This window comes from Balaenoptera physalus (assembly GCF_965194825.1).
Source record: "Balaenoptera physalus genome assembly, chromosome: 4".
Lineage (NCBI taxonomy): Eukaryota > Metazoa > Chordata > Mammalia > Artiodactyla > Balaenopteridae > Balaenoptera > Balaenoptera physalus.
Window position 1 is genome coordinate 44,690,729 of NC_138891.1, and position 27,924 is coordinate 44,718,652.

At 36.2% G+C, this 27,924-nt stretch overlaps 1 long non-coding RNA gene across 1 annotated transcript; it reads right to left on the bottom strand.

Moving 5' to 3' along the window:
- Positions 1-462: 462 nt before the first annotated feature.
- Positions 463-27,335, bottom strand: LOC309659164. Its single transcript, XR_014262644.1, has 2 exons — positions 11,007-27,335; positions 463-3,207 (listed from the first exon to the last, which is right to left on the bottom strand). It is a non-coding gene; the product is annotated as an uncharacterized lncRNA (long non-coding RNA).
- Between the last annotated feature and the right edge of the window lie 589 nt (positions 27,336-27,924).

Below are 27,924 nucleotides of genomic sequence, written 5' to 3' on the forward strand. Positions count from 1 at the left end.
GTTCTGGGTCCTACGTGTTGTGACTTTGCACTCAATACTTTAATCTCTGCTTTGTGTGTTAGTTCTAAATTCCAGTGGAAAATCTAAAGTTGATCTTCCAAGTCACAGTCAGTATTCAATATTATCCATTCAGTTTCTCTGAGTTTTCCCCATTATTTTGACCACCATGCATTTTATTCCTTAAATACCGTATTTCTCCAAGATTCTTTATTAATCACTTCCTTAGAAAAGAGCTGGGAGTCATTTTTATCACTAAGTTATATCTTGTTTTCTATAGTCAGGGTTTTTTTTTGAATATATAATATAATTTTTAATTACAAAGATAATAACAAGCCCTAGTGAGAATACAGACAGAAAGAAGAAAATGGAAATCAGTTCCTTTTTTCTTTTTTAGGTCTTTTATTTGTTATTAGTTATCTATTTTATACATATTAGTGCCTATATGTCAATTCCAATCTCCCAATTCATCCCACCACCACAACCCTTCCCCCTGCTTCCCCCCTTAGTGTCCATACATTTGTTCTCTACATCTGTATCTCTATTACTGTCTTGCAGTACCATCTGTACCATTTTTCTAGATTTCACATATATGCGTTAATATACGATATTTGTTTTTCTCTTTCTGACTTACTTCACTCTGTTTGGCAGTCTCTAGGTCCATCCATGTCTCTACAATGACCCAATTTCATTCTTTTTTATGGCTGAGTAATATTCCATTGTATATATGTACCACAACTTCTTTATCCATTCATCTGTCAATGGGCATTTAGGTTGCTTCCATGTCCTGGCTATTGTAAATAGAGCTTCAATGAATATTGTGGTACATGACTCTTTGAATTATGGTTTTCTCAGGGTATATGCCCAGTAGTGGGATGGCTGGGTCATATGGTAGTTCTATTTTTAGTTTTTTAAGGAACCTCCATACTGTTCTCCATAGTGGCTCTATCAATTTACATTCCCACCAACAGTGCAAGAGGGTTCCCTTTTCTCCACACCCTCTCCAGCATTTGTTGTTTGTAGATTTTCTGATGATGCCTATTCTAACTGGTGCATATTCAGGTTTTTTATCTATAGCTAATTGCCCTAATTAATCCACTTCATATCACAACTGTTTTGAAAATTTTCTGTTTTTCCTTATATGTCTGATTATTATTTTTTAAAATCTATCCCCTTTAGGGAAAAAAAAGCCTAGACTAATATATACTGATGGCTTGTTTAGCATCCTTCAAGAATCATGTCACTGTTAAGTATTCTGAAGGACAGGAATACATTTTCTATTTCAATTGGTTCATGTGGAAGCTGAAAAAAAATTAATGAAGAAATCTTCTCCCCAAATCCTTCAGAGGAAAGTAAATAGAGCATGCTTAACATAAGGCAATTAATATCTATGATTAAACCTAATAATTACTGGTGACAAAGTGAGCAAAGCTATTGTAGTAAACATCTAGCGGGCTGGTGTGCCATCCTTGTCCCTAAGGCAGGATACTCTCATTGTCCTGACATTTTTATTGGGATGATTGAGGCTATCAACAGTTAGAAGGTTAAGTGAACATCCTGGACCATATATGCTGACGTTATTTTGTGTGTCTGTCAAATGTGTTTGTTCCCAGAAAGCAAAAATGACACACTAATTCTAAAGGACATCATCAAAATGAGCAGAATGTTCAATAAGCCAATCCCACCCTTACTGGTCATTGTGCCAATGTTTTTCTTCTGAAACAAGTGTTTTCTTCTCAGATGCTTCATCAATCTTAGTGTCTATTCAGTTATGCAGACCTAAATTACTGTCTGGCTGCCTTATATAACTTACTGAAAAAGACATTAATAAATATTACTGGGGTTATGTGCAAACTTTTTACGTCATCTTTTTAAAAAATCATATTAATATCTTTAAAAAACTAAAATATAAACTAGATGTTTTACCTATTTCATCATCCTCCGAAGTGAGTCTATGAAAAAGATCACTTTCCTATCCATTCTGTTTATCAAATCCCAACAATTGAATTGTCAAGGGCTTTGTCCAATGGGACTTTTATGTGTGTGTTGGTTTATTTTATGGATGTTTGACATGAGAGTTGGTCTGTTTGGAAGCCTTCCAGCAGATAGTGAACTTCTTTCTTCAGTCAGGTCGTTGGCTATGGAGTTCTTTAAATGGCATGATTCTTTTTAAGTTGCTTTTCACACTGAGTGAAGCCTGAGTGTATGCATAGCTTATGGTTAGCTGTTCAGTGTATTGGTTACTGGAGGAGATCCCAAATGTCCTGTATTTGAACTCCCTAACTATTTTCCAAGCTGCCAAATATTCCATACTTTGTGAAGTATTAGGGTTGTTTATGTCCATTTAGTCTTAGTTCCAGGGTCCAGTAGGAAAGAAAATACCACATGATTCAGGATATTTTCCAAATATGCTAAATAACTTTTTTCTTCCAAATTTGTGTAATGGCACCCAAATGTTTGCAGTGGTAAATCTCTTCCTCTTTGTCTCTGTTGCCCACATTGACAGATTTCAATGCTATATCTCTCAGTTCATTTTTAAACACTCCCTGGCAGCTGGGATTGTACTAGGCACCTTGTGTGGGAATAGCTAGCTCAGAATCTAAATCCCTCCAGTTTCTGCCTTATTACCCAGCTTGCCTTGTTTCCAGTCCCTTCTGTTCTGAGCTTTGATTATTTTCAGGGCTTAGTTTAGAAAATCTGCTCATTTATTCCTCCAGGTTTTCCCCTTTTGCCTGCTTTGAATCAAAGTCTATTCTACACTGATGAGCTTTGTTCTCCATCTGTTCCTATCTGCTTCATGTCTTCCAGAAATTCCACAAAATTCTGATTTATTGAAGACACCCCCTCTTATGTTCCAGTGATGTTAAGATTTTTAAAAATTATTTCCAAATTTATTTTGAGAGGAGGAGGAAATTATGTGTGATAAATAAACTAATTTTTAAAAAGATAATTGAATTTATCTATCACATCCATGCTTCTGTCTCTCTTTTGATTTATTTTCTCTTCTATTTTGTATCCATATCTGCTCCATAGTGTTTTACATAAGGAGACAGTGATGAGAAATCTCAGATACTCATAGTCATAATTTTTCCTGATGAAAACTTCTCCATTCCTAAATTAAAAGATATTCCATTGAAAATCATAGTTTTTAAATTTAACATTGGTCTTTCTCTGTACTTTTAATTTTATTCTACATAGAAGTAATATAGCCTTTTCTTTTTTTTTTTTTTTTTTTAACATCTTTATTGAAGTATAATTGCCTTACAATGGTGTGTTAGCTTCTGCTTTATAACAAAGTGAATCAGTTATACATATACAATATGTTCCCATTTCTCTTCCCTCTTGCATCTCCCTCCCTCCCACCCTCCCCATCCCATCCCTCTAGGTGGTCACAAAGCACCGAGCTGATCTCCCTGTGCTATGCGGCTGCTTCCCACTAGTTATCTATTTTACATTTGGTAGTGTATATATGTCCATGACACTCTCTTACCCTGTCACATCTCACCCCACCCCCTCCCCATATCCTCAAGTCCATTCTCTAGTAGGTCTGTGTCTTTATTCCCGTCTTGCCACTAGGTTCTTCATGACCTTTTTTTTTTTTTTTTTTCCCCTTAGATTCCGTATATATGTGTTAGCATACTGTATTTGTTTTTCTCTTTCTGACTTACTTCACTCTGTATGACAGACTCTAACTCCATCCACCTCATTATAAATACCTCCATTTCATTTCTTTTTATGGCTGAGTAATATTCCATTGTATATATGTGCCACATCTTCTTTATCCATTCATCTGTCGATGGACATTTAGATTGCTTCCATGTCCTGGCTATTGTAAATAGAGCTGCAATGAACATTTTGGTACATGACTCTTTTTGACCTATGGTTTTCTCAGGGTATATGCCCAGTAGTGGGATTGCTGGGTCGTATGGTAGTTCTATTTGTAGTTTTTTAAGGAACCTCCATACTGTTCTCCATAGTGGCTGTATCAATTTACATTCCCACCAACAGTGCAAGAGTGTTCCCTTTCCTCCACACCCTCTCCAGCATTTATTGTTTCTAGATTTTTTGATGATGGCCATTCTGACCGGTGTGAGATGATATCTCATTGTAGTTTTGATTTGCATTTCTCTAATGATTAATGATGTTGAGCATTCTTTCATGTGTCTGTAGGCCATCTGTATATCTTCTTTGGAGAAATGTCTATTTAGGTCTTCGGCCCATTTTTGGATTGGGTTGTTCGTTTTTTTGTTATTGAGCTGCATGAGCTGCTTGTAAATCTTGGAGATTAATCCTTTGTCAGTTGCTTCATTTGCAAATATTTTCTCCCATTCTGATGGTTGTCTTTTGGTCTTGTTTATGGTTTCCTTTGCTGTGCAAAAGCTTTTAAGTTTCATTAGGTCCCATTTGTTTATTTGTGTTCTTATTTCCATTTCTCTGGGAGCTGGGTCAAAAAGAATCTTGCTGTGATGTATGTCATAGAGTGTTCTGCCTATGTTTTCCTCTAAGAGTTTGATAGTGTCTGCCCTTACACTTAGGTGTTTAATCCATTTTGAGTTTATTTTTGTGCATGGTGTCAGGGAGTGTTCTATTTTCATACTTTTACATGTACCTGTCCAATTTTCCCAGCACCACTTATTGAAGAGGCTGTCTTTTCTCCACTGTATATGCTTGCCTCCTTTATCAAAAATAAGGTGCCCATATGTGTGTGGGTTTATCTCTGGGCTTTCTATCCTGTTCCATTGATCTATATTTCTGTTTTTGTGCCAGTACCAAACTGTCTTGATTACTGAAGCTTTGTAATATAGTCTGAAGTCAGGGAGCCTGATTCCCCCAGCTCCATTTTTCGTTCTCAAGATTGCTTTGGCTATTCGGGGTCTTTTGTGTTTCCATACAAATTGTGAAATTTTTTGTTCTAGTTCTGTGAAAAATGCCAGTGGTAGTTTGATAGGGATTGCATTGAATCTGTAGATTGCTTTGGGTAGTAGAGTCATTTTCACAATGTTGATTCTTCCAATCCAGGAACATGGTATATCTCTCCATCTATTTGTATCATCTTTAATTTCTTTCATCAGTGTCTTATAATTTTCTGCATACAGGTCTTTTGTCTCCTTAGGTAGGTTTATTCCTAGATATTTTATTCTTTTTGTTGCAATGGTAAATGGGAGTGTTTTCTTAATTTCACTTTCAGATTTTTCGTCATTAGTGTATAGAAATGCAAGAGATTTCTGTGCATTAATTTTGTATCCTGCTACTTTACCAAATTCATTGATTAGCTCTAGGAGTTTTCTGGTAGCATCTTTAGGATTCTCTATGTATAGTATCATGTCATCTGCAAATAGTGACAGCTTTACTTCTTCTTTTCCGATTTGGATTCCTTTTATTTCTTTGTCTTCTCTGATTGCTGTGGCTAACACTTCCAAAACTATGTTGAATAATAGTGGTGAGAGTGGGCAACCTTGTCTTGTTCCTGATCTTAGTGGAAATGGTTTCAGTTTTTCACCATTGAGGACAATGTTGGCTGTGGGTTTGTCATATATGGCCTTTATTATGTTGAGGAAAGTTCCCTCTATGCCTACTTTCTGCAGGGCTTTTATCATAAATGGATGTTGAATTTTGTCGAAAGCTTTCTCTGCATCTGTTGAGATGATCATATGGTTTTTCTCCTTCAGTTTGTTAATATGATGTATCACATTGATTGATTTGCGTATATTGAAGAATCCTTGCATTCCTGGGATAAACCCCACTTGATCATGGTGTATGATCCTTTTAATGTGCTGTTGGATTCTGTTTGCTAGTATTTTGTTGAGGATTTTTGCATCTATGTTCATCAGTGATATTGGCCTGTAGTTTTCTTTCTTTGTGACATCTTTGTCTGGTTTTGGTATCAGGGTGATGGTGGCCTCGTAGAATGAGTTTGGGAGTGTTCCTCCCTCTGCAATATTTTGGAAGAGTTTGAGAAGGATAGGTGTTAGCTCTTCTCTAAATGTTTGATAGAATTCACCTGTGAAGCCATCTGGTCCTGGGCTTTTGTTTGTTGGAAGGTTTTTAATCACAGTTTCAATTTCAGTGCTTGTGATTGGTCTGTTCATATTTTCTATTTCTTCCTGGTTCAGTCTCGGCAGTTTGTGCATTTCTAAGAATCTGTCCATTTCTTCCAGGTTGTCCATTTTATTGGCATAGAGTTGCTTGTAGTAATCTCTCATGATCTTTTGTATTTCTGCAGTGTCAGTGGTTACTTCTCCTTTTTCATTTCTAATTCTATTGATCTGAGTCTTCTCCCTTTTTCTCTTGATGAGTCTGGCTAATGGTTTATCAATTTTGTTTATCTTCTCAAAGAACCAGCTTTTAGTTTCATTGATTTTTGCTATTGTTTCCTTCATTTCTTTTTCATTTATTTCTGACCTGATCTTTATAATTTCTTTCCTTCTGCTGGCTTTGGGGTTTTTTTGTTCTTCTTTCTCTAATTGCTTTAGGTGCAAGGTTAGGTTGTTTATTCGAGATGTTTCCTGTTTCTTGAGGTAGGCTTGTATTGCTATAAACTTCCCTCTTAGCACTGCTTTTGCTGCGTCCCATAGGTTTTGGGTCGTCGTATCTCCATTGTCATTTGTTTCTAGGTATTTTTTGATTTCCCCTTTGATTTCTTCAGTGATCACTTCGTTATTAAGTAATGTATTGTGTAGCCTCCATGTGTTTGTATTTTTTACAGATCTTTTCCTGTAATTGATATCTAGTCTCATAGCGTTGTGGTCGGAAAAGATACTTGATATGATTTCAATTTTCTTAAATTTACCAAGGCTTGATTTGTGACCCAAGATATGATCTATCCTGGAGAATGTTCCATGAGCACTTGAGAAAAATGTGTATTCTGTTGTTTTTGGATGGAATGTCCTATAAATATCAATTAAGTCCATCTTGTTTAATGTATCATTTAAAGCTTGTGTTTCCTTATTTATTTTCATTTTGGATGATCTGTCCATTGGTGAGAGTGGGGTGTTAAAGTCCCCTACTATGATTGTGTTGCTGTCGATTTCCCCTTTTATGGCTGTTAGTATTTGCCTTATGTATTGAGGTGCTCCTATGTTGGGTGCATAAATATTTACAATTGTTATACCTTCCTCTTGGATCGATCCCTTGATCATTATATAGTGTCCTTCTTTGTCTCTTGTAATAGTCTTTATTTTAAAGTCTATTTTGTCTGATATGAGAATTGCTACTCCAGCTTTCTTTTGATTTCCATTTGCATGGAATATCTTTTTCCATCCCCTCACTTTCAGTCTATATGTGTCTCTAGGTCTGAAGTGGGTCTCTTGTAGACAGCATATAGATGGGTCTTGTTTTTGTATCCATTCAGCCAGCCTGTGTCTTTTGGTGGGAGCATTTAATCCATTTACATTCAAGGTAATTATCGATATGTATGTTCCTATTCCCATTTTCTTAAATGTTTTGGGTTTGTTATTGTAGGTGTTTTCCTTCTCTTGTGTTTCTTGCCTAGAGAAGTTCCTTTAGCATTTGTTGTAAAGCTGGTTTGGTGGTGCTGAACTCTCTCAGCTTTTGCTTGTCTGTAAAGGTTTTAATTTCTCCATCGAATCTGAATGAGATCCTTGCTGGGTAGTGTAATCTTGGTTGCAGGTTTTTCTCCTTCATCACTTTAAGTATATCCTGCCACTCCCTTCTGGCTTGCAGAGTTTCTGCTGAAAGATCAGATGTTAACCTTATGGGGATTCCCTTGTGTGTTATTTGTTTTTTTTCCCTTGCTGCCTTTAATATGTTTTCCTTATATTTAATTTTTGACAGTTTGATTAATATGTGTCTTGGTGTGTTTCTCCTTGGGTTTATCCTGTATGGGACTCTCTGTGCTTCCAGGACTTGATTAACTATTTCCTTTCCCATATTAGGGAAGTTTTCAACTATAATCTCTTCAAATATCTTCTCAGTCCCTTTCTTTTTCTCTTCTTCTTCTGGGACCCCTATAATTCGAATGTTGGCGCGTTTAATGTTGTCCCAGAGGTCTCTGAGACTGTCCTCAGTTCTTTTCATTCTTTTTTCTTTATCCTGCTCTGCAGTAGTTATTTCCACCATTTTATCTTCCAGGTCACTTATCCTTTCTTCTGCCTCAGTTATTCTGCTATTGATCCCATCTAGAGTATTTTTAATTTCATTTATTGTGGTTTTCATCATTGCTTGGTTCCTCTTTAGTTCTTCTACGTCCTTGTTAAATGTTTCTTGCATTTTGTCTATTCTATTTCCAAGATTTTGGATCATCCTTACTATCATTATTCTGAATTCTTTTTCAGGTAGACTGCCTATTTCCTCTTCATTTGTTAAGTCTGGTATGTTCTGACCCTGCTCCTTCATCTGCTGTGTGTTTTTCTGTCGTCTCATTTTGCTTATCTTACTGTGTTTGGGGTCTCCTTTTCACAGGCTGCAGGTTCGTAGTTCCTGTTGTTTTTGGTATCTGTCCCCAGTGGCTAAGGTTGGTTCAGTGGGTTGTGTAGGCTTCCTGGTGGAGGGAACTAGTGCCTGAGCTCTGGTGGATGAGGTTGGATCTTGTCTTTCTGGTGGGCACGTCCACGTCTGGTGGTGTATTTTGGGGTGTCTGTGGCCTTATTATGATTTTAGGCAGCCTCTCTGCTAATGGATGGGGCTGTGTTCCTGTCTTGCTAGTTGTTTGGCATAGGGTGACCAGCACTGTAGCTTGCTGGTCGTTGAGTGAAGCTGGGTCTTGATGTTGAGATGGAGATCTCTGAGAGATTTTTGCCGTTTGGTATTACGTGAAGCTGGGAGGTCTCTTGTGGACCAGTGTCCTGAAGTTGGCTCTCCCACCTCAGAGGCACGGCCCTGATGCCTGGCTGGAGCACCAAGAGCCTTTCGTCCACACGGCTCAGAGTAAAAGGGAGAAAAAATAGAAAGAAAGAAAGAAAGAAAGAAAGAAAGAGGCTATAATATAGTGAAGTAAAATAAAGCTATTGTAAAGCAAAGCTATACAGACAAAATCGCACCCAGAAGCATATACATATACACTCACAAATAAAGGAAAAGGGGAAAAATTAATATATCCTGCTCCCAAAGTCCACCTCCTGAATTTGGGATGATTCGTTGTCTATTCAGGTATTCACCAGATGCAGGCACATCAAGTTGTTTGTGGAGTTTTAATCCGCTGCTTCTAAGGCTGCTGGGAGAGATTTCCCCTTATTTTCCCTGTTCGCACATCTCCTGGGGTTCAGCTTTGGATTTGGACCCGCCTCTGCGTGTAGGTCGCCTGAGGGCATCTATTCCCTGCACAGACAGGACGGGGTTAAAGGAGCAGCTGCTTCGGGGGCTCTGGCTCACTCAGGCCGCGGGGAGGGAGGTGTACAGAGGAGGCGGGGCGAGCCTGCGGCGGCCGAGGCCAGCGTGACGTTGCACCAGCCTGAGGTGGGCAGTGCGTTCTCCCGGGGAACTTGTCCCCGGATCACGGGACCCTGGCAGTGGCGGGCTGCACAGGCTCCCGGGAGGGGCGATGTGGAGAGTGACCTGTGCTCACTCACAGGCTTTTTGGAGGCGGCAGCAGCAGCCCCAGCGTCTCACGCCCGTCTCTGGGGTCCGTGCTGATCGCCGCGGCTCGCGCCTTTCTCTGGAGTTCGTTTAGGCGGCACTCTGAATCCCCTCTCCTTGCGCTCAGCGAAACAAAGAGGCAAGAAAAAGTCTCTTGCCTCTTCGGCAGCTGCAGACTTTTTCCCGGACTCCCTACCAGCCAGCTGTGGTGCGCTAACCCCTTCAGGCTGTGTTCATGCCGCCAGCCCCAGTCCTCTCCCTGCGATCCAACCGAAACCGAAACCCGAGCCTCAGCTCCCAGCCCCGCCCGCCGAGCAGCCAAGCCTCTCGGGCTGGTGAGTGCTGCTCGGCGCCGAGCCTCTGTGCGGGAGTCTCTCCGTTTTTTTCCTCTGTGCCCCTGTTGCTGTGGGGTCTGCGGTGATCGCCGCGGCTCGCGCCCTTCTCTGGAGTTCGTTTAGGCGGCGCTCTGAATCCCCTCTCCTTGCGCGCCGCGAAACAAAGAGGCAAGAAAAAGTCTCTTGCCTCTTCGGCAGCTGCAGACTTTTTCCCGGTCTCCCTCCCAGCCAGCTGTTGTGCGCTAATCCCTTCAGGCTGTGTTCACGCTGCCAGCCTCAGTCCTCTCCCTGCGATCCGACCGAAGCCGAGCCTCAGCTCCCAGCCCCGCCCGCCCCGGCGGGGGAGCAGACAAGCCTCTCGGGCTGGAGAGTGCTGCTCGGCGCCGAGCCTCTGTGCGGGAATCTCTCCGTTTTTCCCTCTGCGCCCCTGTTGCTGTGGGATCCGCGCTGGTAGCTGCGGCTCGCGCCCGTCTCTGAAGTTCGTTTAGGCAGCGCTCTGAATCCCCTCTCCTCGCGCACCAGGAAACAAAGAGGGAAGAAAAAGTCTCTTGCCTCTTCGGCAGCTGCAGACTTTTTCCTGGACTCCCTCTCGGCTAGCTGTGGTGCACTAACCCCTTCAGGCTGTGTTCACGCCGCCAACCCCAGTCCTCTCCCTGCGATCCGACCGAAGCCCGAGCCTCAGCTCCCAGCCCCGCCCGCCCCGGCGGGTGAGCAGACAAGCCCCTCGGGCTGGAGAGTGCTGCTCGGCGCCGAGCCTCCGTGCGGGAACCTCTCCGCTTTGCCCTCTGCACCCCTGTGGCTGCGCTCTCCTCCGTGGCTCCGAAGCTTCCCCCCTCTGCCACCCGCAGTCTCCGCCCGCGAAGGGGCTTCCTAGTGCGTGGAAATCTTTCCTCCTTCACGGCTCCCTCCCACTAGTGCAGGTGCCGTCCCTATTCTTTTGTCTCTGTTATTTCTTTTTTCTTTTGCCCTACCCAAGTACGGGGGGAGTTTCTTGCCTTTTTGGAGGTCGGACGTTTTCTGCCAGCGTTCAGTGGGTGTTCTGTAGGAGCAGTTCCACGTGTAGATGTATTTCTACTGTATCTGTGGGAAGGAAGGTGATCTCCGCGTCTTACTCTTCCGCCATCTTCCCGAGGACCTCGCCTTTTCTTTATCAGTATTTTCATTTACCAATTATGCTTTATGAGGTAGATTTTTCATCAGATTCAAATCTCACAATAATCTGCACTTTTTAACAATATAAGGGAGTGAACTCAGAAGCCAATACAGAGTGTTTCTCATGATGATTATTTGCATATGTTTAAGTTATTTAAAACATTTATGGGCTTTCTGTTAAGACAGTTCAAAAGCCTGTCTATTTAGTGTAAATATAAGTGTGTGTTTGCATGTGGATGTATGTATATGTGTGAGTGTGTGTGATTCACCATAGAAGTTCTATTTATCAGAGAAGCAGAGGTTGCAGTAGTGTATTCAATGCTGATATATCCTTTCTAGTCTACTCAGTTCTCATTGTAGTGCATAACTAATCTAAACTTTAACATATCAAGAAACTGTGAACTGTGAAGTTGATATTTCAAAGACTCTGTCCTCAGTGTAACTCCTTTATCACTATTAACAATATCTTTGGTAATTATTGGTTACTTCTTTGTCATTCTACTTCTGTTATTGCTACTCCTTCGTTCTCCAATAAACTTTAATTTTATGGAGATGACAAAAATTATATATTGTCAAATTTATTTTGTATTACTTATACGTATAATTTCAAAGTAGCTCTAAGTACTTGCAATGAAATTTGCCAACTTTTTTCTTTCCCTCCTTTTTTAAACTTTTGGTTGGGCTTATTAATACACCTCCTATGTTGAAACATATGGTGATAACTTGTCCAAAATTATTGTTTTTTGTTTGTCTATTTAATTAATAGAAAGTTATTCTACTATGGGCTCTGATGTTGAGTAATGTTACAATTGACTTCACGTAGCACAGTTTCTGTTAAGGTGACAGTATATTGTACTTCACACTAAATACTTAGAAAGATTTATATTTTCTAGTCCCAAAGCAAATTTTGTTCTAATTTTACAATGATTTCCAATTTGCAAAGTAGAAAATTATAAACATCATGTTTTTCATCCAGATTTGACTTTTAGTTGAATTGTTCTTAATTTGTTATCTCAGGTTAGTAGATCTCACTGAATTCATCAAGGCTTCGTCAACTTTGAGTATTTTAATGAGTATTGAGAAATAATTGTTGGAGGGCAAATTGAAACACCGTGCAATCAATCAAGAACCTCATTTACTATGTATTAAATTATTTATTTTACTAAATTATTACTTTCAGAAAATTTTTATATCTTCTCACATAGTAGTTGCAACATAATAGATTAGATGTTGGAAATTGAAAAATATTTTATTATATACTGATGATAGATTATCACACTTTTAACTAAACCCATGCCATGTTACAGGTGAGAAACTTTCCCTTTTGCAAAGTAAATTCCTTTGCTATTCCACTCAAATACGTTACTTGAAATGTCTTTTAGTGAAATCCCCATATCTTTAGCTATTTATCCATCAATGGCTAAGAGCAAGTTCTGTATTTTCAGAATATGTATCCTGTAATTTCATTTTGTAATCTGTGGACCAGGGGAATTACTTAATTGTTCTGATTTTTTAGTAGTTTCTTCTAAAATAGGAATCATAAATTTACCTTTTAAGATCTGAGATAAGTATTTATGACATAATTTAAGTAAAACTTCTAGAATGATACTGGTATTATCATATGTGCTAAATAAGTGTTACTTTCTTTTGTTCCATTTGCCTGTGTTGACTATCCTTCTAGCTTCTTATCTAGCTAGGTACATTTTCTTTTTTATTTTTTATGTCATGTGGTGGTGTCAACAAGTCAGTTGCTTAAAATAAACACAAATTTATTTTTTATTTACAAAATGTTCACTGTGGTTAGGGCAAACCTCTATAGCAGTTGACCCCTATGTTGGTTTATTATTTCAGGCTGCTTTTATCTGGGGCAACACCATATGAATGCTTACTTGAAGATCACAGTGACATGGCAAGAATCATCTTAACTGCTTTCACCTAGAAATGGCATTTATACTTAAGATCACAGTTCATTAGTCAATGAAGTCATCTGGCTATGTCTAACTTCAAGATGACTAGAAACTTCAGTCCTCTGGTGTGCCCAGATACGAAAAAGAACTAGAGATATTAAAAAGCAGTAATAGTATGTAAAAGTTTATCTACTGATTTTCTACTCTTCTACATTAAAATTGGAAGTGCGAAAGATACTGACCTTTGACACATTTTTAAAGAAGAAAGTTAAAATCTGGAAAGAGAAAATTATTTATTTAGAGTAATACAGTGTACAAGTAACAGAGCTAAGGCTCATAAACAGGACTTTTTACTCTTAGTTTTCAATATTTTTTCCACTACTAAAAATAAAAATAATTTCAATTGAATCTTATTAAAAAAATCTAAGAATCCAGTAGGTAATAAATACTTACTTGGAGGCCACAGAAATAGTAGAGCTTTAAGATGATCAAAACTATACAAAAGTTTTGGTAGTAGGTATGAAGAAGAAGAGACCACAAGGAAAACTGAAAATCTTGGCTAAAATATCTAACTAAGGAAATTGAAGTTATAGTATTCAGTATGAAAAATAGAGTTCCCCCAATCTGTGACTGGTAAGGGTTTACTTGTCCACGGTTTATTCCTTGCAATTTGGCCTCCTTAAAATCTCCATAATAATGATTACAGGTAATGCTTAGAACTATTGGTTCAGTAGACTGCTCAGGCATCCATTCAGGCCACAGGTCCTGTCAGGATGAACAGGTCAATATGGTGGCTGGATTCCGACCTCCTGGTTATGCCAGAGAGGGAGTGAGACTTCCTCAAGCATAAAGGCCAAGGTGGCTGGATATGTCAAGAGCCAAGTCTCTGCCACATCATACAGATGATGGATATCAGCCACTGATATCACATGGAAGGACGTACGGGTACTTCCTTCAATATGAAATTTAAACTCCCATAGCCCAAGTGTTGTTTCCCTACTACATTTCATTGTATTGACCTAAAAATAAAAAATAACTGGGGGAACCTACACATCCATTATTGATCCTCAGTATATTAATTTTCCTCAATAATTATGGACCTTGGGCCCTAGTGTGAGTTTAGTCAGGTTATTTCCCTGTATTTGTTCAACATTATCACAAAGCAGAATTAAGTGTTATGGTGGGAGAAGATTTCCATATACATAAATCTGAAATTGGAGATGAAAAGTTAAAATTCGTATCTAACCTGAAAATAAAGATTTGGGATTTATATAATAATGTCAATTATAGATTTGCTGCTTCCCAGCTCTAACTTTACCCCATTTGGCTTGTTTTGTAAAAATGAATCTTGATCCTTTAAATATTTTTCCTTTCCTAGCTGGCATTGAAGCTTTGCCAATAGAGAGTGCTGTAGAGACATTGCAGGAGGAAAGAGTTTGCTTCCTGATTTGGGCATTCTCACTTGTGGTCTCCTGCAGCATGTAGCTTTCTCCAGCACCAGACTCCTGAAATGCTGTCAGCTTCTCTATTGTTTGGCTTTGACAGGGCGCAGTAGCCAGCAACACTCAGGTCAGCAGCTTTCCTGTAGCACCCACCACGGGCAGTTTCTCAGAGGAGTACCTGCAGCTAGTACAGAGCTCACAGCTTCTCTAGATGCAGGCTTCTGCAGCACTGATAACTACTCCAGTGCCTGGCTTCTGCAGTGCATGGACCACAGCAGTGCCCAGTAGACAGTAGCCTTCGTCTTCATCCCCCTTAGACAGTTTTGTAGCACAGTGTCTCTGGTGATAGACTATTCCTTAAATATCTTTGTTAAGCACCATGGAGAACAGATTTAAAGTAAATTCCAGCTGTGCTTTTCAGCAGGATCTACTAACATGGCACCATAGTGACTTCTTCGCCATTCAGTGAGCCACAGATTCCCTCTCCAATAAAGTCTGGCTCTTAGTCCAGGGTGTCTCTTCCATGAGTGCTCTATCGTAACTGTAGGGGTAGTGATTGCTCTTTATATCTGCTATTTCTATGACTTCAGAGTTCTCTTTTGCTTCTTACTGGCCAATTCCTTATCATTTTAATCTCTTACTATGATTCTTTATATTAAACTTTCCCTATTCAAATTACTGTGTGGTTTTTCTTGTGTGGTTAGACTCTGACTGATATACAGCAAAACCTAAATTAAATACACAGCTCTGCTTAGGCCAAATGCTTTCAAATTTCTGAAGGTATTTGCTCTTCTGTTTAACTTCTACCAGAATAATAAAACCTCATATGAGAATTAAGGTAATATTATATACATTAAGGTTTAAAGTAAGCGCTCAACAAATGTTACATGAATCTGAATGATGAATTAAATCTAAATCTGAATTAAATAATATGTATCTAGTAAGGTACTGAACCTGAATTTAAGAAATTAAGGAAACCAGCTTCAAAAGATCTGTAAACTAAAGAAAAGGAAAGTTTGAGATTGTCATCTAGATTAAATGATTCTACCTTTTTATTTTGCTGTATTATAGTTGAGAACAGTAAATAGTAGATTGCAGAAAGGAAGAATCCAATTAAAAAAGAGACTCTCAAGATTCCACAAGCAAAAGTGTAAGTGTGAAAGTGAGTGTTTAAGCAAAATTCAAAGTTTATTATTCTGATAAAATTAGAAGCATTATATATTAACAATTTGCTATTAATGGCCTAATGGAATTCCAAGCACTAATAATGAAAGCTAATGTTATATGTCCACATTCTATCATAATTTTTGTAGTAATAATTTTTTAAATAATAACTTTAAAGTGTATGACACAAAGATAGAAAGGAGATTGCTAGACATCTTCCTAATTTTCAGGTAGCATTCTACAATATTAAATACTATTTAAAAACTAGACTTCTGTTATGAACACATGTGTGAGTCAGTGTTTGACTCAACATTGCTGTATATTTTGCTCTAAATTTGCACAATTGCTTAGAGAGGAATAAGTGCATGAAAAGTCTGCAACTTTAGGCCTTTTGCACTTTAAGTTATTTCACAGCAAAAAACTCCTATAGGAATGTGGAGAAACTTATAATTATTTTACAGTTGATTTAACTCAAAAATGGCTGAAGAAATTTAGCTCACATTTTTCAGCAACCTGAAAAATTAACCTTTCTGTGGTACCAATTCTAATATTCATGTCTCCAGAATGGTATTTTTATGTCATTGGTAAGTACCACCCTGAGTTACGTATTTGGTAATTTCTTCATAAATAAAGAAAAAGGTAAACAATGGCAACTAATAACCAACTTACCTCTGAAAGTAGTATTAAAAATAGGATATTTGTAAGCTAATTGATAAGTTATTTTTATGCTTATTTTTATGGTAAAATTATTTTGCTTAATTTACACTAGTGATAATAATATCTTACTCCACACTTACAGTTCCTTCTTAGCAAGACTGTCACCCTAAGTACCCCATCACTCTATTGCTTTTGCCCCTGTAGACTGCTTTCTCAGCCACTCTGAGCTAGTTAGATTTCACTCCCCCAAATGTGAGATTTCTCTGCAGATATACATGCTTAAAAGTTTATATAGACTCGCAGGCCAACATTCCCATATTGGGCTATCATATGAATATTTTCATATAGTGAAAGATGCCTAGAATTCAGTTGTTTGAAATGGTAGGCAAAATAAGTGTGTAGGAAGATCCAGAGAAGAGAAATGGAAAAACATCTGCTCTGCTGCACTCATCTTGTGGTTACGTGTTTTGTAGATTTTTTTCCTGAGGCTTTCTTTAAATGAGTTTTAATTCTTTGGAACCAAATAATCACAAAATAATATAATAAGACGTGTTTTTTAAAAAAAAATTAGAGAAGCTCAACAAATTGTTTTTTTCTTAAAGAAATCTGTTAGAAAAAAATAAAGACCTTAGTACCTATATTATTTGCCTATGTGTAATATATGCATTCTAACAATGAATGCTGCAGTGTTCAAGCACTCTTCATTTTTATTCCTAATCTGTGATTAGTCTTCATGTTTGTTCTACCCTACAAACTTCTCTTAAAACATAGGACAGAATACATAAGAATAAATCCTCATGTAGAAATATTTTATAGGAACTGAAGACCCCAATAGACAAAAATTTCTTAAAACATGTTATTGCTTTCTTAAAACTTTCTTCACAAGCTGGTCTAGCCACAATTTTCTCTATCACAGTTAATCACAAAACCATCCTCTGGATTCACAGGGAAAAAGAAAACAGAACAAAAGAAAAAATTAAATAAAACAACAAAAATCAAAAACTATACTTGTCTCATCTCCTTAACTTCTTACTTTAACCTCACAGATCCTATCAATCAGATCAATCAATAAGATAATCTCCATATTCAATTTGATTATTTCTCACCATTTCCACAATAACATTCTATTTTAATCTTACTATCTCTCCCTAAAAAGCTGCAATAAACTCCTAATTGGTCAATCTTCTCCCTCCTTTTTTTCACCTTAGTCTTTTCTAAATATAATAACAGATTGGTTCCACTGAAACATATCGGATGATACCACTCACTGCTCAGAACAAAACTGTCTAATGGTTTCCCATCTTATTTTGATTTAAAACTAAACATATTTTTAATAGCTTACAAGGTCCAACATAATCTAGCCTTGGTCGTTTATAATCATAGATGTGAGACGAGAAGGAATAGATTTCGTGTGGCTTTAGTTATAACTAAATTTTCATATTTAAAATATATACTTCAGTGTTTTAAATTTCTTTAATCTAATTAGGGTTCATGAGAACGATATATTAATTTCTATCAAATTCTTTACTTTGCTATGTATTAAAAATAACTCAAAATTATTAATAAATTTTAAAAAACAAATGCCACCTCTAAATTTTGTGGAAAAATCAATCAGCTATGTATTTTAAAACCAAGTAAACATTTTATTAAAAGGAAATTAAGTATTCAAATGGACAGGGCAAGTGAATTTAAGTACAATTAAAAGCACAAAACTAGGAGGGTGAAAACTGAGGAAGATATTATAGGAAAACATTAAAAATTATGACTATATTATAATAAAATTAGTTGGTAATCACTGTTGGTAATAATGCAAAGTAAAGGAACATTCCTTTACAAACATCCTGTTTGAAACTTAAATCTGCCTATTCATTCTGTACTTGTTTTTATGGGATGTCTAGACTCATTGAACTTATGTTGACTCGTCTATAAAATAGACACTGACCCAATGATCAGGTTGTTGTGGCTTCTAGTTTGTATACCTAAGGTGCCAGACACATGCTAAGAATTCAATAAATGGTATAAATCGATGGATACGTACCTTTTCTTTTTGTTTTCCTTCCTCAATAATACTTTTACTTAAATGTTAAAAAATATTTCCTTTATGGTCCAAATAATAAACAAATACCATTCTTTTAGTAGTGGGGAAGAAAATAATTAGTGTAAAATAAGAATAAATGTGCTGTTGGCTTTTAAGATGTACTGTTGCAGTTACTAGCTGAGAATTACTGATAGATACTAAAGGAACTGATCAGTTCTTTCCTTGGGTTATGCCCTTCTATCCAAATATTCCCACATGTATTAGCACTTCCTACTTATTTGTGTAGCACTTCCTACTTATTTGTGTAACATAACAAGTGTACAGAGCTCAGTAGCAATTGTATGTTGACATGAGCTTTCTGTGTGACCTTTGGTAAACTATTTGAACTTTTATATGTCAAACCTTATAACACATGAATGAGAATTATAATATTTATCTCATGGATTGTTGTGAGGGTTTAAAGAGATAATGAAGTGAGCCCATTTCCCCAAAATAAAGTAGCTTTATATTTTCTTTTTTAAATTTATTTCAGTGTGAGGTAATCATCTTCAATTAGCCACTTTCCTTCCTGAGGTGTTCTTTTCTCGGTGATGTTTTTCATTCGGAGTCTCGATAAATGATGCCACTTGATCTATCTTACTTTTCAAAATTAACTTTCAGGTTATGTCTACATAATTAGGACACAGAAATTAGATGTCACTAATAGAAATTCAACATATTCCTATACAAGATTGTTTTATCATCTTACAACTACTAGCTTCCTTGCATTGCCTTGAAGAAATATTAAACAGCTTCAATAAATTAATCTCTTCTTTATTTCCAGAAATGTGATCTTTTGTGTTCCCATATTAGAAACAGATCATATACTCCCAATGCATATCTTCAGATTTTATGACATTATTTTACATCTCATATTTGAAATCACTCTTATTTTTTTTTTTTCACAAATTGACTTTGTAACTATGAATTCTTCTACTCAAACACTCTTAAAGAAGAATTTTTGTGAATTTCAGTTTATGATTTCTTTTGGTTTTAATTACTCTCATTAAATTGATGTCAAAGACCTTGCAGGGCATGCTTTCTAAATGCCAAATAATTAAATTTTTAGTGAATTCATTTGTAAACATACCCTCCAAATGTTGACTTTTCAGATCTTCTTATACACTATGGAAAGGGATATAAAATTTTTATTTATCTTTTAGTGAAATTTTTAAAATAACATTTATTGAAATTATAATCAACATTTATTGAATGATTACTCTTTGTCAGACCATGTTTTACATATATTTACCTGAGTAATCCTTACAATGCTCTGAAGTAGACACTAATATCTTAATTTTACAGATGAGGAATCTGAGACCTAGAAAGGTTAAAAAATGTTCACAATGTTATGAGGTGTTGACCTGAAACAAATAGACTGCCAGATATTTCTCCAGAGAAGATGGGTTTATTTGGGATCAGCAGAGAATTGCAATTCAGTGTCTGCAACCATGACAAGCCACGTGCGGTGCAAGTCTTCACACGGCAAGGGAAGGAGAATACTTTTTATAGAGGGGAAAAGGAAGTTGGCATGGCTATAGTAAACAAAGAGTCCATGGCTTTTCTTTGGTTGAGTCCTTGCCAAGAAGGAAGAAGAATCTTTCTTCTGCCTGTTGGGCTCTGTTATCATCAGAGGGTGTGAGAGCTCCCCTTTCTTTCTCCCAACTCTGTTTAATTAAGGCTTCTGTTTATTAATTTTTACAGATGTAATTAAGTGACAAATCCGGAATCTGAAACAAGATCATGTGGTTCTAGAGTCAATACTCTAAATAATCAGACATTTTTGTTCTAAGAAAGGCAAAAGATGTTTTAATATTTAAAAATTTGCTTAGTTATTTTATGCTATGGTAATATTTAATGTAAATATAATGATCTGAGTTAACATTCAAATATTTTAAATTCAGTTCATCTGTGTAGCCAGAGAAAACTAACTGTAACACTTCTTTTAGTCACCCAGTCTTCCTCTTAATTATAATAAACCTTGCTGAGCATATATTATATGAAAGCCACTGGCCAAAGAACCTTACATACATTATCTCATTTGATATACATACTTGCTTTATATAATATATGCAAATTTTTTTCGTCTTGTACTATAAGTAAGATACTGAAAATTATCAAGATTAAAAATATGCTACTTGATGAATCTTATTGAATACCAAAAGTTTAACAGCATATCTGGATTATTTTACCTCTAACTCTTGCATTTGTATACTCTTCCCTTTGTATACACTTTGGCAACTCTGCATTTTCCTAACATTTTTAGCATTTGAAATACTGCAAACATTTTTTGTACCAAATAAATATATGCACAAGCATTGTCTTTTGCAAAGATCTTCTGATTAAGAAGAGGATGCAAGACATGAATATGGATAACTATCTCTAAGACTATTAGTCATAAAAAGATACATATCAATATATAACAAACATAATGCTCAATCATCATGCTTAAAAGAGTAAACCTCTGCTAAGAAACAGTGTTTGATTTCCTTCAATACTGGATTCAAATTCCTGATTCCATACCACCCTCTTTGTCTACAGATCATTCAATCAATTGCCAATTTATCCAGAATCCCTCTCCATGGCTACTAGTTTTCCAAGATAGTTTGTGCCTCCAGGGTGTCCACCCACCCACCATCTGCCATGTCAAGTTTTCTCTATTCGTTACTTAAGAAAAACAGCTTGTACAATTAAAAACAAAGTGTTCTGTTCAAATTAGGATATTTTGACACATGGTGTTTGCTTGAATTTGTGAATATGAGATCATACATTACCCATATTTTAGAATTTGAATAAAAATTAAAATTCAAAGTAAATTATCTTAAAACCACATAAATCAAATATACAAAAACAATTAAGAGAAACAGTGAAGAGAAAATATAACAAATCCATATAAATAAAGCATGAGCAAGTGGAAATATGAAATATTCTTGAAAAATAAAGATGAGGCACAAGTTTTTTTTTTAATCCAGAGACACACTTCTTCACCATTTTTATAAAAATGACTCAGATATTTACACAGAAATTAATATAAAGTTTATTTTAGATGCCTCACATAAATGATCAGAGATGTTTAAAAAAATAAACCGTTTAGAAACAAAAGTATAAAAATAATATATTGAGCTGTCATAATTGAGGTGTCATATGAAGTATTTTAATTTTAGAACATGTGTCAAAATAACAATGGCTCTATAGATAGAAAATCTTAAGTATTGTTGAATTGTGCTCAATTAACTGTACATTTTAAAGTATTTGACTAAGCAAAATACTTGATATTGAAAGGCCACAGTGTCTTGGTTTCTCAGAATGAGAATAAGATTCTTTCTATCATTTAAATACCAAAATCTAAGACTTTTTGGTTCAAGACAGAACCTAAGAATAGTTGCCTACTGAATACGAAGGCACATAAAATATCATTCTTGAATGTTAACTCTCAAAGCTGGCATGAGACTGATATAATTCCATATGTCAGATTCTTGCTGGGCCCTATTTTGAGCAAGGTTCTTGCTTGGCAGTGAGACCCAAAAATATATATAAGACAGATCCCTGGCCTCTAGTGTGTCAAACATAAATGACTCTAACCCTAAATAGACAGAGCCACATTACTTGGTGGAAAAACAAAATATGATAAAATAGAGTTTCAAGATACTGATTCTAGTTGAGAATATGGTGATCTTTAATTGATGATGTGTTGTTTTAATTGGGATCTTATGGATAAATGAATTTGTAATGGACCAAGGTGGAGAGAAAGGGAGATGGAGCATGTGCCCCCCAAAAAGAACAACTAAATTACAGAGACAGAGTAAGATTTCAGGATACATAAAACAGCAATGATATTTTTTTACAGAATTAGAACAAAAAACCCTAAAATTTATATGCAAACACAAAAGACCCAGAATTGCCAAAGCAATCTTGAGAAAAAAGAACAAAGTTAGAGGTATCACACTCCCTAACTTCAAACTATACCACAAAGCTATAGTAATCAAAACAGCATGGTACTGGCATAAAAACAGACATATAGACTAATGGAACAGAATCGAGAGCCCAAAAATAAACCCATGCACCTATGGTCAATTCATCTATGACAAAGTAGGCAAGAATATACAATGGAGAAAAGACAGTCTCTTCAGTAAGAGGTGCTGGGAAAACTGGACAGCTACACGTAAAAGAATTAAATTAGAATATTCTCTAGCACCATATACAAAAATAAACTCAAAATGGACTGAAGACCTAAATGTAAGACTTGAAACCATAAAACTCCTAGAACAGAACATAAGCAGAACACTTTTTGACATAAATTGTAGCAATATATTTTTGGATCTGTCTCCTCAGTCAAAGAAAATGAAAACAAAAACAAACAAATGGGACCCAACTAAACTTAAAAGCTTTTGCACAGCAAAGGAAACCATCCACAAAATGAAAAGATGACCTAATAAATGAGAGAAAATATTTGCAAATGATATGACTGACAAAGGATTAATATCCAAGATATATAAACAGTTCATACAACTCAATATAAAAAAAGAATTTTAATGGGCAGAAGACCTGAATAAGCAGTTTTCCAAAGAAGACATACAGATGGCTAACAGGCACATGAAAACATGCTCAACATCACTAATAATTAAAAAAATGCAAATCAAAACCACAATAAGGTATCACCTCACACCTGTCAGAATGGCTATCTTCAAAAAGAGCACAAATAACAAATGTTGGTGAGGAGGTGGAGAAAAGGGAACCCTCATACGCTGTTGGTGGGAATGTAAATTGCCGAAGCACTGTGGAAAACAGTATGGAGTTTTCTCAAAATACTAAAACTAGAACTACCATATGATCCAGCAATTCCACTCCTAGGGATATATCCAAAAAAATGAAACCATGCATGCAAAAAGATACATGCACCCCAATGTTCACAGCAGCATTATTTACAGTAGCTAAGATATGGAAACAACCAGTGTCCATCAACAGAAGAATGGAAAAAGAAGAAGGGGTATAAAAATACAGTGGAATATTAGTCATAAAAAAAGAATGAAATTCTGCCATTTGCAAGAACGTGAATGGACCAAGAGAGTATTATGTTTAGTGGAATAAGTCAGACAATGACAAACACTGTATGTTATCACTTATATGTGGAATCTAAAATATAAAAAACAAATGTATATAACAAAACAGAAACATACTCACAGATATAGAAAAACTAGCAGTTACCAGTGGGGAGAGGGAAGGAGAGAGGGGCAAAATAAGTGCATTGTATTAAGAGATACAAACTACTATGTATAAAATAGATAAGCAACAATACATTTTACAGCACAAGGAAATATAGCCATTATTTTGTATTATCTTTAAATAGTATATAATCTATAAAAATATTGAATCACTATGCTGTGGCCTGAAAATAATATAATATTGTAAATCAACTATACTTCAATAAAAAATTTAACTTTTTTTTAAAAAAAGAATAAAATACTAATTAAAAGAAAAAAAAAGATTTCAGGATACATGTAAAGACTGGCCAGTTGGCAATGTGGGTCATAAGAGGGAAATTAGAGGAAACATAACTGGAGATGGATTTTGAAAGATATCACTAAAGGAGAAGATGGGGAAGATGTTTTATCATAGGTTGATTTTGACTTTGCTTATATCTGAAGGGAAAGAAGTCAGAGAAAAGAAAACATTGACATTGATAGAAAGTGTAGAAATGATTGATGGTACATGACTGAAAAAAGTTGTAATAGCATTGAAAAAGATATTCTGGCTGCAGAAAAATCACAGATACAGAGTCAGGATTTCATAATACCTCCAAAATTTGAAAATGAAATGCATTTATTGACCTAACTTAATTAATTATATGTACAACACAATTATTAGATGATTCCAAATGGGGAAATATTTGGAGAGCTTCTTAAAAACTTGATAAGTTATAATTAGAAAAGATTTTGAAACTTAGCTTTATTCTTTTTTTTAATAAATTTATTTATTTTAAATTTTGGTTGTGTTGGGTCTTCGTTGCTGTGCACGGGCTTTCTCTAGTTGCGGCGAGCTGGAGCTGCTTTTCAACGTGGTGCTCAGGTTTCTCATTGCAGTGGCTTCTCTTGTTGTGGAGCGCGGGCTCTAGGCACGTGGGCTTCAGTAGCTGTGGCACACAGGCTCAGTAGTTGTGGCTCGTGGGCTCTAGAGCACAGGCTCAGTAGTTGTGGTGCATGGGATTTGTTGCTCTGCAGCATGTGGGATCTTCCCGGACCAGGGATCAAACCCCTGTCCCCTGAATTGGCAGGCCGATTCTTAACCACTGTGCCACCAGGGAAGTCCCTAGCTTTATTCTTAATAAGACATGGATTTCCAGAGATCAAAGAGACTATTATAGTTGACAACTTATTTAGGGAAACTGTGTTTTCCCTCCAGAAATAGCAGTCTGATATTCTTCCTGGGTGATCTCTTCTTACAGAACACAGTTCTCTTACTTATGGGAGCTATCTTGATAAAGGCATGCATTTAATATCAGAATGCATATTATAAAGTACACAGTTGAAAATAATTTATAAAGGCCATATAAAGTCATTCTTTATATGCATGTTTTGATATTCAACTAAAATAATGTATAAGTAAATGATCTGTAAATTGCAAGAGAATTTTTAGTGATATTGCTGCTTTTCTTCCACCATAATATTACATCTTTGTCCAAGAGTACTTCCTCTTTTTTAGGCCAGTTGGATACATTTATCCTATAGAAAGACTACTCATGTTTTCCAGATAGTTTCTTTCTTCATGGTCTAAAAGGAGCCTTTCCCTCTTCCTGACGATTGCTGCCATTCTGGCTATGAGGATCTGTACACAAAAAATGCAATCTCACACTTGCATTCAGCCATGACTACAACAGACATCCCATCACTCTGAAGAAATCACATCTTTCTTCACCCTATTCCCACACACTCCAGTTTGATTTTAAAATGGCTTGTTCATTGGACATTTATTCATTCTGTAATCCTGCCGTCATTTTTCTTGAAAGTTTAGGTATATGAATTTCTCAAAGCAACCCTCTATTTTATTCAAAACAGTGCCACATCTCCTGACTTTCCGTGAAATAATAAAGCATATAATTTTAACTCTTCACTAATTCCCTAAAATAGAAGCATAATCTCCCTGTCTTATCTTGTTTCAATGCAAAAATGCTATTAATCAAAATAATTATTGGATCATTTTAATGTCTCCTAGTAATGCTCAGGGTGGTAAAATTTCTAAGAAAACTGCTATATTTTGTAAATGGCTGAGACTGATAAAATATGAAGCATTTTTTAAATTCATTTTTTCTTATATGTAATTCAGAACTTACAAAATTCCTATTCTATATTTCTTCCTATAGTAATAAGGCAAGAGCTATCTTCTCCCAGATTGGAAAAAAAACATTGTTTCTTTTAGATACTTGTTTATATAATTTTAAAAATTTAAACATGACCTTGAAAAATGTTAATGTTCTAACTGCTCCCTACCCTTCCGATCTCATCTTTTACCATATTTTCTCCCCTCATCATACGAACTCAAGACATATTGACCTCCTTTCAGTGCTGGTATATGCTCCTTTTGGCACAGAGCTTTCCAAGTGTTGTATCCTCTGTTTGAAGATCTTTTCTTTCCCTTTTCTACTCATCTTACTTTTCTGAGATACATTTATATTTCCTTAGGGAGTCTTTCAGAAATTTCCTAAGTCATATTTTCTAAAACATGGTTTCATGACACCATATACTTACATTTCAGGGCATTTATCCCAGTTGAGATTTCACATTTACCTGTGAGATTTTTAAGTAATGGCTGTGTTCTCAAGTTTTGCTCATCTCTGAAGCTACCTGAATCGAAACAGTTGAGTTAATAAATGGTGAGCACTGTGTGTTTTTCCCTAGCGATTTCAAGATGTAGCAGGTGCCTTGTAACTACAAATGTATATTGCCATTGAGAAACAAAAATATGAACAATTATAAGCTTTGGTAAAACACAACTCTTTTAAATCAAAAATAAAAATATTGATTAGTATGTTTCCTTAAAGATATTCTAATATTCCAATAAAATGCTTGAAGCTTGCCAATAGTGCTGAGCACACTTAAAGTGCAAAATATTGAGGCATTTTCAAAAAGGCAAGGCAAGTTAATAAACAACTTTTTAATTATATTTCTAAGTACTTCTCATTATAACATAGGTATGGTTTACAAAATTAAAAACACAAATTATACAAAGCATTTTAAACAGAACAATTTAATGCTACAAAGAAAATTTTAACAACTAAATTCCTGTGATGAAAATCAGGGATTACACAACAGTACATATCTATACTTACCAGTTCTTATTTATTTATTTATTTATTTATTTATTTATTTATTTATTTATTTATCTATTTATTAATTTTTTTAATAGATATTTACTGGAGTATAATTGCTTCACAATACTGTGTTAGTTTCTGTTGTACAACAAAGTGAATCAGCTGTATGCATACATATATCCCTATATCCCCTCCCTCTAGAGCCTCCCTCCCAACCTCCCTATCTCACCTCTCTAGGTCATCGCAAAGCACCGAGCTGATCTCCCTATGCTATGCTGCTGCTTCCCACTAGCTAACTATTTTACATTCGGTAGTATATATATGTCGATGCTACTCTCACTTCGCCCCAGCTTCCCCGTCCCCTGTCCCCGTGTCCTCAGGTCCATTCACTATGTCTACGTCTTTATTCCTGCCCTGCCACTAGGTTCATCAGTACCTTTTTTTTTTTTTTTTTTAAGATTCCATATATATATGCGTTAGCATACGGTATTTGTTTTTCTGTTTCTGACTTACTTCACTCTGTATTACAGACTCTAGGTCCATCCACCTCACTGCAAATAACTCAGTTTCATTTCTTTTTATGGCTGAGTAATATTTCATTGTATATATGTGCCACATCTTCTTTATCCATTCATCTGTTGATGGACACTTAGGTTGCTTCCTTGTCCTGACTATTGTAAATAGTGCTGCAGTGAACATTGTGGTACGTGTCTCTTTTTGAATTATGGTTTTCTCAGGGTATATGCCTAGTAGTAGGATTGCTGGGTCATAGTTCTATTTTTAGTTTTTTAAGGAACTTCCATACTGCTCTCCATAGTGGTTGTATCAATTTACATTCCCACCAACAGTGCAGGAGGGTTCCCTCTGCTCCACACCCTTTCCAGCATTTATTGCTTCTAGATTTTTTGATAATGGCCATTCTGACCAGTGTGAGGTGATACCTCATTGTAGTTTTGACTTGACTTTCTCTATTAATTAGTGATGTTGAGCATCTTTTCATGTGCCTCTTGGCCACCTGCATGTTTTCTTTGGTGAAATGTCTAGTTAGGTCTTCTGTCCATTTTTTAATTGAATTGTTTGTTTTTTTGGTATTGAGCTCCATGAGCTGTTCGTATATTTTGGAGATTAATCCTTTGTCTGTTGCTTCATTTGCAAATATTTTCTCCCATTCTGAAGTTGTCTCTTCCTCTTGTTTATGGTTTCCTTTGCTGTGCAAAAGCTTTTAAGTTCAATTAGGTCCTATTTTTCATTTTTGTTTTTATTACCAGCACTATAGGAGGTGGGCCAAAAAAGATCTTGCTGTGGTTTATGTCAGAGTGTTTTTCCTGTTTTTCTCTAAGAGTTTTATAGTGTC